This window comes from Leopardus geoffroyi, chromosome B1 (assembly GCF_018350155.1).
Source record: "Leopardus geoffroyi isolate Oge1 chromosome B1, O.geoffroyi_Oge1_pat1.0, whole genome shotgun sequence".
In the NCBI taxonomy this organism is placed as follows: Eukaryota; Metazoa; Chordata; class Mammalia; order Carnivora; family Felidae; genus Leopardus; species Leopardus geoffroyi.
Window position 1 is genome coordinate 123073671 of NC_059327.1, and position 14085 is coordinate 123087755.

The window sequence follows — 14085 nt, forward strand, 5'->3', positions numbered from 1 at the left end:
CCTACTAGCAATGTACAAGTGTTCCGATGTCTTCATGTCCTTGCCAAAACACTTGTTTTCTGATTTTTTGATAGTAGACCTCCTAATGGGTCCGAGGTGGTATCTCATTGTAGTTTTGATTTGTATTTCCCTAATAATTATTGATGCTGAGCATCTTTTCATGTGCTTATTGGCTGGTCATATATTTTCTTTGGAGAAATGTATATTCAGTTCCTTTGCCCGTTTTTTGTACTTCTTTATTTTTAAGGCCATTACTGTGCTCTAATATTTTGTAACTGCATAGGATGGAAACACCAGTGTTGTGTAGTCTAGACAAAAGTATGGATTCAGTTATTCCCAAAGTATGTACTGTATTATTTGGGGCGCAAAATTGGGAAATTCCCTACAGATAATTTAAAAAATCCTTTTAGGGGCGCCTGGGTGGCGCAGTCGGTTAAGCGTCCGACTTCAGCCAGGTCACGATCTCGCGGTCCGTGAGTTCGAGCCCCGCGTCAGGCTCTGGGCTGATGGCTCAGAGCCTGGAGCCTGTTTCCGATTCTGTGTCTCCCTCTCTCTCTGCCCCTCCCCTGTTCATGCTCTGTCTCTCTCTGTCCCAAAAATAAATAAACGTTGAAAAAAAAAAATCCTTTTAAAGTCTGTTTTTATGTGCAAATTTGTATCTGTATGTGTATATATATGTTACATATATATGTGTATGTGTATATATATGTGTGTGTATAGATATGTGTGTATGTGTGTGTGTATTTTACATATGTAAAATGCCAGGCAAGGAAGTGATGTGATTTACATATATTATCTAATGGGAGCTTTGTAACCCCATCAAGCACATCCACTTGTGTGAAAACACATGTGCACACAGAGTTAAAGCCCCTTTGTCACACTAAATTGGGACTGGTAATTAACTTGAAGAGTCAGTTAAAATGGGGATACATGAAAAATGACTCATGCTTTAGGCATTTAATTTTAAATGAAAGCATAATTTTTAAGCCACATGATTAGCATTTTGTTTTTTCCTGGCTATGCATGTGAAGACCCTGAAATTCTCCTGCCACTGTTCTGTCAATTGCTATAAAATTTTGAGTGCCACAAATGTTTTGATATTTACCCAGACTCCTCCCCCCCCCCTTTTTTTTAAGTTTATTTATTTGTTTTGAGAGAGAAAGAGCACACACACAAGCAAGGTAGGGACAGAAAGAGAGGGAGTGAAAGAATTGCAAGCAGGCTCCGTGGTATCAGTGCACCGCCTGACACGGGGCTCGATCCCCTGAACCAGATCATGACCAGCCTGCTTTCTTTGAGGATGGATCCTCTGACTCTAGTATCTTTTATAAACTTCAGCCACAATTTATCAGCTACAACTGACCTTTACATTTCTTTAAGGTGGATCTAGATTTTAGCAATACTTGAAAAGTAATCTACGTTCAGGATCCTTCCAGAATTTTTCCAGCCTGTTACAGTGGTCTCTCCCACACCTAATTTAATAGCAGACTTTTTTTTTTTTTTTCAGTGTTTGCCTTCAGTGACCCTTTACAAAGCATTTAAATTAGTTTTTACAGAAATGACTCTCTTGGCATTCATATCTAATTGCTTTTACATGGTGCTTGGATAGTATAAATGCAGAGTAAATACAATTGGCACTAAAATGTCTGAAAGGAAACAGCTCACCTGGCATAGGCACACAGCCCCCGTTGGTGGGAACAAACATGAACAGGTGTGTTGGCTCTGTGACCACCAGAGGCTGACACTTCTACGGACTTTCTATGTGTTCTGAGCTCTTTGCCTACATCGACTCACTTAAAATCCACAGTACCCTGTCATGTGAGGTACTATTATTTCTTTTCCACAGGAGGAAAATGATTCACAGAGAGGTTTAAGAGATTTGCCTAAGAGTAGCCTGCCAGCTGCCAGCATTCAACCTGCCTTAGGCTTTCATCAATATATTTTGCAAAGGGAATGCGAGCATTTTACATGGAGGTAAATCAAGTGCGGGGAGAGAGAGAGCAAGTGAGAGCAAAACTATACAGAGATGTCTATCCCTTAAACAGAAACCCTGTAATAACACATAAAGACTTCTGAAACCTTCTCCATAGCACCCTAAAATTAGACTCTAGGCTTTTAGAGGTCAAATGACCTCCATAACCTATCTTACCAGGATAGCCAAGGCCCAGAGGGGTGAAATGATTTGCTTTACAAGCACCCGGCTAGTTAATGGCATGTTCTTCATAAGATTTCGTTTCCTGGCTTACTCCACATTTTCTTCCAGAAGAAAATGATGCAATGCCAGGATATAATGTTCTTGAGAGAAACATTCAGGAAATGAGAGTCTCTCAGTTTGCCAAGAGAGAAGGAAGTTTGGTAGATGTGAACAACTTAGTGTTCTTGAATCTCCATCTATCTCAAGCCAGTACAAAACTTGGTCCAGAGAATTGTAGGGCTGGAAAGGGTCTAGTGATGTGGCTTTATCCATCCTGTCTAGAGAAGGAAGGAATGTGGCCAGCTGAGCACATACAAGGTAGGTGGTAATATCTGTACTATTTTACATGTAAGGAAGCTGAGCTTCAGAGAGGTCAAGTAATTAATCCAAAGCCACACAGCCAGAAAGAGATGGAACCTGGGTGTGGACCTAGTCTTGTTGAAGCTGAAGTCTTCGTACCACCTCATGCTGCCACTCCATAAGGCATGGCAGCTGTTCATCCCGTGTAGTTGTTTCACAACAGGTTTTTTGGGTTGTTTGGCTAATTCTTCCTAAAGCTAATTATAAATACCTCTTTAATTTAAATCTATGTCCTTCTGCAGTCCTCAGCCATAGAAGCAATTGATCATAGTGTTTTGGATAATCTTTACATTTTGTGAATGAAATTGCATCTTGGGTGGATGTTTTTAAGCCCACGTGAGGGGAGAAAAGACAGATTGGGGGCATGTGAGTGTTGGTAGAATCTCAGGATAGGAGGAATCTCTTTCACTTTGCCATTATCTGTGCTCACATCAGCTGTGTGGCATCTTAGTTGGTCCAGCCTGTGCTAGATGCTTCTCAGCCCAGGAATTAAGAGCCATAAGACAGAGGGAACTCACCATCTCAGCCAGCCATTTCTTCTTTGGCCAGGAAGACACACTTACATATAGTCTTTTACAGGATGAAGCTTCCTTTTTTTTTAATGTTTATTATTTTGAGAGGGGGACAGAGAGAACTCACATGCATGAGCTGGGGGAGGGGCAGAGAGAGAGAGAGAGAGATTCCAAAGCAAGCTCTATGCTGTCAGCATCGACTCAGGGTTCAATCCCACAAACCACGAGATCATGACCTGAGCCAAAATCAAGAGTTAGATGTTCAATCAACTGAGCCACCAGGTGCCACAATAGGATGAAGCTTCTTAAAGCATTACTTTAGATTTTTCTTCTGTTTACAAAAAGTAATTCATGCTTATAGTAGAAACTTTGACAACTGAAGAATGCTCATGTAAGAATATGAAAGCCTGTGTGTATTAATTATCTATAGCCGTGTAACAAATTACCCCAAAACTTAGCTTAAAGCAATAAACATTTTTTTTTAACATTTTTAAAATTTATTTTTTGAGAGACAGAGTGTGAGTGGGGGAGGGGCAGAGAGCGAGGGAGACACAGAATCTAAAGCAGGCTCCAGGCTCTGAGTTGTCAGCATGAGCCAAAGCTGGACTTGAACCCACGAGCCGTGATATCATGACCTGAGCCAAAGTCGGATGCTTAACCAACGGACCCACCCAGGTGTCCCTTAAAGCAACAAACTTTTATTATCTCATGTGCTTTGAGAGTCAGGAATCTTGAGAGTAGTTTTCTCATGCAGTTGCAGTCAAACTGTGAGTTGAGGCTATAGTCATTTGGAAATTTGGGGCTGGAGGGTCTGCTTTTAAACTTAGCCATGCGGACATTGGCAGGAGGCTTCAATTCTTGCCATATGGGCCTCTCCATAGAGCTGCTCACAACATGGCTTCCCTCAGTGCCATGCTGATCTGAGACCACTTGCACTAGAGAGCCATCAGGCTAGAAGCCAGAATCTTTTATAAGCTGCTCTGAGAAATGGCATTCCATCACTCCTGTTGAAATCTGTTGGTGATATATCCAACTCACAAGAGTATGAATACCAGGAAGTGGGGATCATTGGAGGCCATCTTGAAGGCTGTCTTACCATAGTTTGTAAATTAAAATTTTGTTTGAATAAATTACATGGTTTTTTACCCATATTTCACCACTCCCCCCACTGAAATATTACAAAATACAAGAGATCACCAGAAAAAAAAAAAAAAATGAAGGGGATGAAGTATTCAGGGATGAAGGCCCAATACACTGTTATCCCATCTCCGATCCTAGATGAACTTCCTGATTTTATTCCAAGTCTGCCATGTCAGTATGGTGTGGAGAAGAAGGGAGTAATGGCAAAAGAGTGGTTGGAAAGATCTGGATGTGCCTTGTTTTTGAGGTCTTTTGTGTTTGTGGGAATCTGAGGTCCTCCTGCCTTTAAGATGGGGTAAGGAGTTTAGGGTTCAGTCCAGGCTGTAACTTGGGAGTGGCTCATGGTTCCTGGACTCCTTCAGTGTGCTGTTTCAGATGCAATATAAGAAACAGAGCTTTGTAAGAGATGTTCCAATTTTTACAAATAATTATTTGATAAAAAATATATAAATACTTCATAAATGTATTTAAAGTGACTTAAAAGTGTTTTTTTGGTGGGAAAGAATTTTGTTTATGCAAAAACAATATACTGAGATCCAGTAGGAAATCTTAACATCTGGATAAGCAATAATATTCTACAGTCTCCTTCCCAACAGTTTAGTCATACAGATGATATATGAAACTCACGGGTACCTAATATGTAATATAACACACTTATAAACAGTTGAGATTTTTATATCACACATGCAGAGCTTTAAAAAAAAAACACACATACCTGTATAGTATTTTGGTGAATAATGGTAATGCGAAAGCAAACTGTAATAAGCAAATTTGAATGAATTCTTTTATAGTACATACAGTCAAAAGAAATTTACCAGTAAAAATTGGCACAACACAAACAAAATGAAATAAATTTGAATAAATCCCTGCACAGGCAGTCGTAGGACATGTTGATAAATATTTCAACAAGAACTGATACAAAGTATAACATAAAATACTATTTTTGAAGAATTCCTATGTCACGCATTCCATAAAAGCAAATATTTCATTGAATGGTAATTTGTATATGCTAAGCACAGGGGAAAAATTGAATGTTTTCCCGAAGTGGCTTGAAGCGAATGTTTCCATGCTGGCTTTGAGCTGTGGGTTGTAGTCATCACATGGATGTGAACCTTAGGTGTCAGGGGAATAGCCCACTCTTGGCTTCTGGTCAGCCCTGTGGTCCTTGGTCCCCTGCCCATCTGGGGGACCCTCTGGCAGACTAAAACACTAATGCAGTGAACTGATGCAGCCTCTCTACCCCGCCTTCCTCAGCTAGAAGACACCGTGGATTTCTCCATCCCAGGCCAGATTTGTTATTGGTGTCAAGTGTGGAGAGCGGGTAACTCTCTCAGGTAACTACTCCTTCCTAGTCGGACTCTGAGAGGCAAAGTGTCCCAAGTCATTGTTTTGAAAATGGAGTGACTTCATAAACAACAGTTGACTCCAGGGTCCTGTGTGCATCTTTCCTCTTTGGCCTTGAGATCTATGGCCTTGGAACAGTCCGTTTCCTGTACTGGGTCTATAAGAGTGTGAAGAACCCTAGCCTTCACGTAAGCATGTTTCCCCTGTTGCTGCTCATACTTTAGAAGAGACTGTGCCAGACAGAGACAGGGTCCTTCAGGGCATCGAGACAAACCCCTTGCAGGCAGGTACACAGCTCCCCTCATCCTGCTGTCAGCTGGAATCCAGCCAAACCAGCTCCAAGCAAGGGAGAAGATAAACCTAGACATCTTTCCATGGGGGCAGTACCTTGGATAACAGTGCCACAGAGGAAAAGGAGCAAAACCAGGGAGATAGACTGCAGAAACCACAGCTAGGCTTGTCTCAGACCTCCATGTAGGGTCCTTTCTACCTCCTAGCAGGGAGAGACAGCACCAGAGACCTGAATGTTGGCTCCTTCAGTGGCTCACAGGGGTGGGGGGTAGGGGTGCACAGCAGGGGCAGCAAGGGGTTTGTGGGGAGTAGAGTTTGGCAGCTGAAAGATCTGTCAATTGCATAATCTCTTTATGCTTCAGCTTCCTTACCTGTGAAATAGGGTACCTGCCTAATGGGATTGTGGTGAGGATTAAATTAGCAATGTATTTAAAGGTACTAGGACCATTTCTGCTACAAAGTAAGGATTCAGTAATTCTAGTTGAAATATAAAAGCTGTGTAATCCCAGGGCACCTGGGCCACTCAGTCAGTTAAGCCTTCGACTTTGGTTCAGACCATGATCTCGTGGTTTGTGGGTTGGAGCCCTGTGTTGGGCTAGGTGTTGACAGCTCAGAGCCTGGAGCCTTCTTTGGATTCTATGTCTCCCTGTCGCTCTGCCCCTCCCCCACTCATGTTCTGTCTGTCTCTATCTCAAAAATAAATATTAAAAAAAAACCAAACAACCTCTGGGGATGCCTGGGTGGCTCAGTCGGTTAAGTGTCCAACTTTGGCAAATGTCATGATCTTGTGGTTTGTGAGTTTGAGCCCTGCGTCGGGTTCTGTGCTGACAACTTGGAGCCTGTAACGGGCTTTGGATTCTGTGTCTCCCTTGCTCTCTGCCCCTCCCCCGCTCGTGCTCTGTGTCTCTCTCTCTCTCAAAAATATTAAAAAAAAAAACCAAAAACCCTGTAATCCCATGTGAGTCTAATAACTTCTCTAGTTTAATCTATAAATGAAAAGACTCAGGTGGTCTGTAAAACATTTGTTGGTTCTAAGTATTCCTCCCACAGATTATCACCCATCCATTCCTTTCTTCCCAAGTCCAGGGCCCATCCTGTCTCCCTAGCCCGGGCACAGGTGGCGTAGAGAGTACATCCGGGAAGATGGAAACAACTGTGGGTCTGGGAGACTCTGGCCCAAACTGCTTCCTAGAGCTGTGTTGCCTCTGAGACTCGGTTTCCTCATTTGTATAAAGGGGATAGCACGGTCCGCTTCACAGCGTGATGAGCAATGGTACGAGACAGAAGGCACCTGTAGTTCCTGGCACAGGCTGGTGACCAGCACGAAGTCTCTATGATCACCGCCTCTCAGCGTCGGGGGAACTTTCGTTGTTGGGCTCATGAGCCCTGTCTGTGGGAACTCTCTTCTGCCCTGATCCCCGGGGCCTTGTCGCCTCCTGGCAGCACCCATCCATCATGTTGCCTAATTAGTGAGGAGCTGGCTGGGTGAACAACAGTGGAGCAGCCACGCCTGAGGCTCACGTGGCCTTTCTGCACTCCTTCTCCTGCCAGCGACCACATGTGAGGTTCGACGCCCGCCTTGAGGAACTGATGGTCTAGGCTGGAGGCTGCACCAATGTTGGTCTGGCTTTGTGACCAAAGCTGGGTTTTGTGTTCCCAGGGCAGCGTGGATCTCTTGGCTTGAACATACTGAAAATCTTAATATTCTTTCATTGTGATTCTTCTTAGGGTCACAATAGTTTTTGGTCTTAAAGCCAAAAGGCTCTGAATTATTACAGATCTGTGTTATTCTGACAGAATGCTATCTTTCAACCAACCAAATAGGACAGGTAGGTTACAGATTAAACTGGTTGCAGAAGTCCCAGAGTTTGGAGAAGGAGTGAAGTGGAAAGGATATTGCCGGCAGGTCTTCTCCCAGCTGTAACGTAGCGTGGGTTGCGATTCTGGAGTTGGATGCCTGGGTGCGTGCTCTGGGCCAGGTCACTTATGTCTTTTAAGCTCAATTTCTATATTTGCAAAGTTAGTAGTTAGTAGTGTTCACCTCTGAAGGTTCTTGAGAGGTGTCTGTGAAATACGATCCAAGTGAAGTGCCTGCCTGCACCCGATCCATTTTAAGGACTCGAATAAATGTTAACCCTTGTTTTTTTTATTTATAACGGACATATCTTTTTTATTGTTTTTAAGTTTATTTATTTTGAGAGAGAGAGAGGGAGAGAGAATCCCAAGCAGGCTCCACATTGTCAGCACAGAGCTCAACATGGGGTTCGAACTCGTGAACCGTGAGATCATGACCTGAGCCGAAATCAAGTTGGATGCTTAACCAACTGAGCCACCCAGGCGCCCTGGGACATGTCATCTTTAAACTCACAGCTCACATCTGGCAGTTTTTTACTTTTTAGGAGTACATAATTGTAATCATTTTCAAATCCTAAAGTAGACCCTACGGGTTTGCAGGAAAAGCTTCTAATGTCTTTGATCTTTGGGTGCACCTGTCTTACTTGATTGCAGAATAACCAAGTGGAGGTAGGCAGTTAAAAATATTAGCATCTTCTGGATCATGTTCTCAACCACATTATAAGTGACTGCTTGGACATAAGGGCAGTGCCTGCATCTGTGTGTGTGTGTGTGTGTGTGTGTGTGTGTGTGTACGCTTGGCGCAGGGCTACATGGCGGTTACAGGCCAAGAGGCATTTGTGGTTTAGAGCTTGAGGTCTGGAGTCAGGTTTCCTGGTTTTGCACCCTGGCTCCGTCGGTATCAATTTGTGTGACCTTGGGTGAGTCACTTAACTCAGTTGTTTCCTCATCTGCTAAATGTGGGTAAAGTACATTTCCCCCCAGGGTAACTGTGAAGACAGATCAATGAGAAGCGATTTGCAGTATGGTCACACCAAACTGGGAGCAGTCAGTACCATACTCCTGTTCCCAGCAGGATGATGGGCAGTTTAGCCTTTGCACGTGCACCTTGTAATATAGTTCATTGGTAGTAAGCATGGCTGGTAAGTACATGATGAAAAAAATGTCTGTTTCTCACTTTAGCAGTGATTAGATTAGTCGCCCAGTTAATGCATGGTCCCATTTATATGTAGAGTCTAAAAACAGTCAAACTCGAGGCACCTGGGTGGTTCAGTCCATTAAGTGTCCAACTGTTGATTTTTGCCTCAGGTCATGATCTCAGTTTGTGAGATTGAGCCCAGCATCGGGCTCTGTGCTGACAGCATGGAGCCTGCTTGCAATTCTCTCTCTCTCTCTCTCTCTCTCTCTCTCTCTCTCTCCTTCTTTTTCCCTCTCTGCCTTTCTCTCTCTCTCTCTCTCCTTCTCTGTCTTTCTCTTTCTCTTTTTCTCTTTCTCTCTCTCTGCTCCTGCCCTGCAGCCTCTCTTTCTTAAAATAAATAAACATTAAAAACAAACTCCTTTAAAAAAAATAATAAGTTGAACTCATAAAAGCAGACAGTAGAATGGTAGTTGCCAGGGACTAAGGTGATGAGGGAAATGGAGAAATGTTCAAAGGGTACAAAGTTTCAATTACGTAGATGAATGAGTCCTAGAGATCTAATACACAGCATGGTGACTGTAGTTAGTAATACTTTATGATGTATTTGAAATTTGCTAAGAGAGTAGGTCTTAAATATTCTCAACACACACACAATGCTAACCCTGTGAGGTGATGGATATGTTAGTTTGATTGTGACAGTCATTATAATGTGTAGTATATTAAATACATCACACTGTACACTTTAAATATATACAAATTTTATTTAATTATTCCTCAGTTGAAGCTAGAAAAAATGCAAATTTCAATGATGCTGCTGTGCTACCTCTGAAGCAAATAAGAGAGCTTTGTAAAGTTTTCATGTGATAAAATTGGCTTACTTTGGGTTAAGTGTGAGGTCTGATCATCTCAATCTGGCCTCTAGGTTTTTTTGCTGTTTTGTAGAACATACTTATGTAAACAAATGTTCTCTATGTAAACATTCATGAAAGTCAAAATACCAAAACAGATTAAATATAGAACAAGGCTAGATGCTACATCAGTGTTTTAGTGGCAGCAAAAAACATCATCTGTTACATTTAATTATCATGGCTAGTTTGAGTTTTGTTGGTTTGATAGTGTTTGTAGTTGATTTGTAAATATATTTGGGATTTTATGCAAGTTTTCTGTGTCTGCACATTTTAAAAATATTTAAGTAACAATAATCAATCTTGAGGGTCTGTATTTTATTCTTAAAAAAAATTTTTTTTAGGTTTATTTTTGAGAGAGCGAGAGCACAAGCGGGGGTTGGGGCAGAGAGAGGGATTGCGAGAATCCCAGGCAGGCTCCATGCTGTCAGTGTAGAGCCCAATGCGGGGCTTGAACTCAGGAACCATGAGATCATGACTTGAGCTGAAACCAAGAGTCAGATGCTCAACTGACTGAGCCACCCAGGTGCCCCTGTGAGTATTTTATTTTAAAGAGGGTTTGTACATCAGTCATGAAACACTGACTAGATCATTCAGAGTGTGCAGAGAAGGGGCCTGTGCACAGCTGATTGTTCTGATTTGCTGGATACTCAGCACACATTTCTCTGTCGAACTCCCGCATTGGGTGGAGGAACACTTTTCCCGTCCTGGTTCCTCTGAGTGTTAGGTGGTTGATTGGGTCATTCTGGCTACACAGAGGAGCTTCTTTGATTCGTGTGTGCTTTTAGCAGAAAGGGAGAAGATTTCTCTTTGTCATTGCTCACTACGTTCTGCCTTCTGTCTTCTATTCATCAGATATAGCCACTTGCAAATTCTTCTTTTTTCCCTTTAAATTAGGCACACCATTATCCTATTTTCCATTTTCTTCTTCACATTTTTATATTAGGAAGTCTACCACGGGCATAGTCTCAGCCCCCCAGTGATAATATCTGAGCTTTCTCCAGGCTTTCTTTCTCTGGGAGCTCTGGGCTCTTCACAGATCACACCATTAGCCCTCACGGTTGTTCCTGGAGGTAGGTAGGATCAGACAGAGTGTCTGGGTGTGGGAACAGAAGGGCCGGAGGGAGTGAGTCTGAGGAAAGCAGTGGGTTACTTCTTTTATGTTAGCATTTCTGCTTTAGGCAGACTTCTGCAAGTGCACCTATTTTCATATTTTCTTCAAAGCATTTTGCGAGTGATAACAGTCATTAACTTCATTGCTCAGAATGAAGTGAAAGGGATACTAACGAAGCTAGTGAGAAATAAGAAATTTCATTCAATTCTTTTTAGGGTGATTAAGAAAGAGCAGCTTTAGCTGTTGGTTTTGGTGTGATTTTTTTTTTTTTTTTTTGCCTAGGATTTGGAGTGTATTTAAATTGCTCTTAAATTCTGAAATTGAGTGATCAAAAGAAACCCCTCTAATAGTGTGTAGTTGTCTACAGTCTATTCAGTTTAGCTGTTTGAAGGTGCAAGATTAATATTCCTAAAGCTCAGCTCTGATCACTTCAAAATTTTGTTTCTTTTAAACATTATGAGCTTTGAAGTCAAAAGACCTGGCTTCATTTTATGGGCTGGTTATATAATCTGTCTGATTCTCACTTATTCCTCTATAATGGAAATAATACCCACTTCAAAGGATGGTTGTTACAATTAAGTGAGGTCATGTGTGAGATACTGAGCACAGTAGGTGTCAATAAAACTAAATAAAACTAAAAAGGGCAGAAAGCTGAAAACCTATAATGACTTTTCTGTCCCTACAGTACAAAATTCAAATTCTTTTAAATTAAAAAAAAAAAAAAAAAAATTAAAGTAGACTGCATGCCCAACATGGGGCCGGAGCTCATGACCCTGAGATCAAGAGTTGCGTGCTCTACCAACTGAGCCAACCAGGCGCCCCCAAATCCAAACTCTTTGATACCACGTTCTAGACTCTCCAGTCTGGCCTAGATAAGCTGATAACTGAGTTGTTTTCAGCCAGATAGACAACTTCACTCTTTTCCATAAAATAAAGCAGTGGTTTTCAAACTTCTTGACCAAGACCCTCGGTAAGAAATCTATCTCACGTATGAAACAAGTTTCATGAAGCAGTCCTTTATCTTGGCCACACGAAATACTTCCTGATCACTGAGGAAAGAAATTCTGGTCTTGACCCATTGTGCTGCTATCAGCAGGTTTTCAAACCTGGTTGAAAAACAGTGATCTAGAAGGCTTTCCATCTCCATTTCTTGAAATTGTATCCTTCCCTTGGGACCCCCGTGAAATCTTTCCTCATCTTGGCATCTCGTGATCTTCTCTGAAGTTACCATTTTTTCCTCAATCTCCTATATGGCATTTACTGCAAATTAGCTTTTATGTTAATTATTGGTTTATAACTTATCTCTGCGACTAGGTGGTAGGTGCCATCAGGGTTGGTCCCTGTGCAGAGAGCAGGGGGTTCTCCCCACTGAAGCCCTCTGAGGGGTTTGTTGAGAAAGCGTCTGGTGTCTTGGATGCTTCGCTACCTTTATGCTGACATTTGAAAGCTGTAAAATCGGATGCGTGTGAGGGGGGCTTTTGGGGGTGGGGAGGTTCAGGCTGTGACGGCTGCTTACATTGGACATTTCATCTCTTGGGCTGCCTTGGATTCCTTGTGTATCTGGAAAAGAACAATTCTGGTTGGGGGTATGATTCCAGCTTCTAAACAGAGCTTCTCAATTTCCCTTTTCCTGACATGACTGGATCTCAGAGGCTGCTTTCAGCTCCAACAGTATATGAGCAAAGATCAGTAACAGCCTCCTCTCTGCCTAAGCACAGCCTGGTATCTTTAAACCTTGAGCTTTTGCAGCATGAAACAGATAATGATTTTAGCCCAGGAGACCTGTATTTTATAACAGAAGACGTTTTTAGATAGGTTTCTGTGTGTGTTCCCTGCTCTGTAGGCCCTGTATGTGAGGATAGTTTCACACAGTGTGGTTAATGTGGAGCCTTTCCTCTGCAATGAGAAAATATTTAGACCACAATAGAATGTTGATCTCTTAACCCCCTCTCTCACATTTGAAGCCCAGTTTTGAGATCCTCGCTAATGATGAGATTTAGAGAAGTGCAGGACCCATTTTATGTTTACACAAATTATCTATCCAAAGGTCGACCTCATTTAAAGGAACTGATTTAATTTAGGAAAGTTATTTCTTTCTCTTTTAAATCTAATTTAGGAAGCTTGACTGAAATAGTAATAGATAGCAGAGAACTGCCTGTGCAGTAACATAAATGAACAAATCTAGAGACAGCAACATTGGTCTTGGGACAATACATGGATAAAATACATATCAGAAATATCTGGGAAATCACAGATTTAAAAACAAATTACTTGTCACTGCTTGCTTCATTAGATGTTAAGAAAACACACTGATAACTGCATAATAAAATCCAGTTAAAGTTACTGATGCACAGTTTTTTTTAATGACTTTCTTTTAAAGAGACTGATAGACCTTTAGGATTCTATACAAAATCTGTTCATGCATAGGCAATTTTTTTTTTCTTTTGAGCATCAAACACTTATGGGGACTTATAAAGTGAGTTTAGCTTAATTCGGTGCTCAGAGAATTTGCAGTCACACTTCCTTATTTAGATCCTTTCCCATCCAGTCTGCCGTTCACCAGAGCTAAAATGTGTGTCAAAGGAAGCAGGATTTGTCTTAAAGGAGATTTGGAGAAAATCTTCCTTCAATATTTAAAGTGCTTGACAAAGTCATGTTCACATGGAAGTCAATTTTGAGATGAGGAAGTTAAAATCGGGTAGCTTATTTTACATTACTGGCTGAAAGGCCGTCTGATAGGATTGGCTTAGAGCACTAATTAATCACCCAGAGTCTCCTCATTCACTAATCACATGGCCTGAAACTTCCTTGCTGGCTGAAGCTCAAGGGCAAACCGTGGGCTTCCAGCCAGTTTATTTTTCATAAGCATTATGCTACCTCTATAAGTTAATGTGCATCTAATATATGCTGTCAGTGGTTTACTTTCCCATGGTGACCCTCTCTGGTTAAATAGCTTTAAATGAAATCTTATACTGAGAATGAAAAGAAGTTCCTTAAAAAAGGGGCCGGGATAGGGAGGAAGGTTTCAAATCCTTTTTGTAATCTTTCTTCCCATGGTATATACTGTATCCGTTCTTGTAAAAATCTGTTAGATTAATTGAGTAATGCACAGGTGATATGATAATTGCCTTTTGTTATTTGAAAAGCGAACCTATATGGTACTTAAAAAAGGCTTTTTCCATGACATTTTTAATTGCCATAATAGTGTGTCTACTGAGTACATGTTATATATA

The 14085-nt window shown here is 41.6% G+C and overlaps 1 protein-coding gene across 2 annotated transcripts in view; it reads left to right on the forward strand.

The window, feature by feature from the left end:
- TSPAN5 (tetraspanin 5) overlaps window positions 1-14085 on the forward strand; it is a 174165-nt gene that overhangs the window by 110442 nt on the left and 49638 nt on the right. The window lies entirely within an intron of this gene.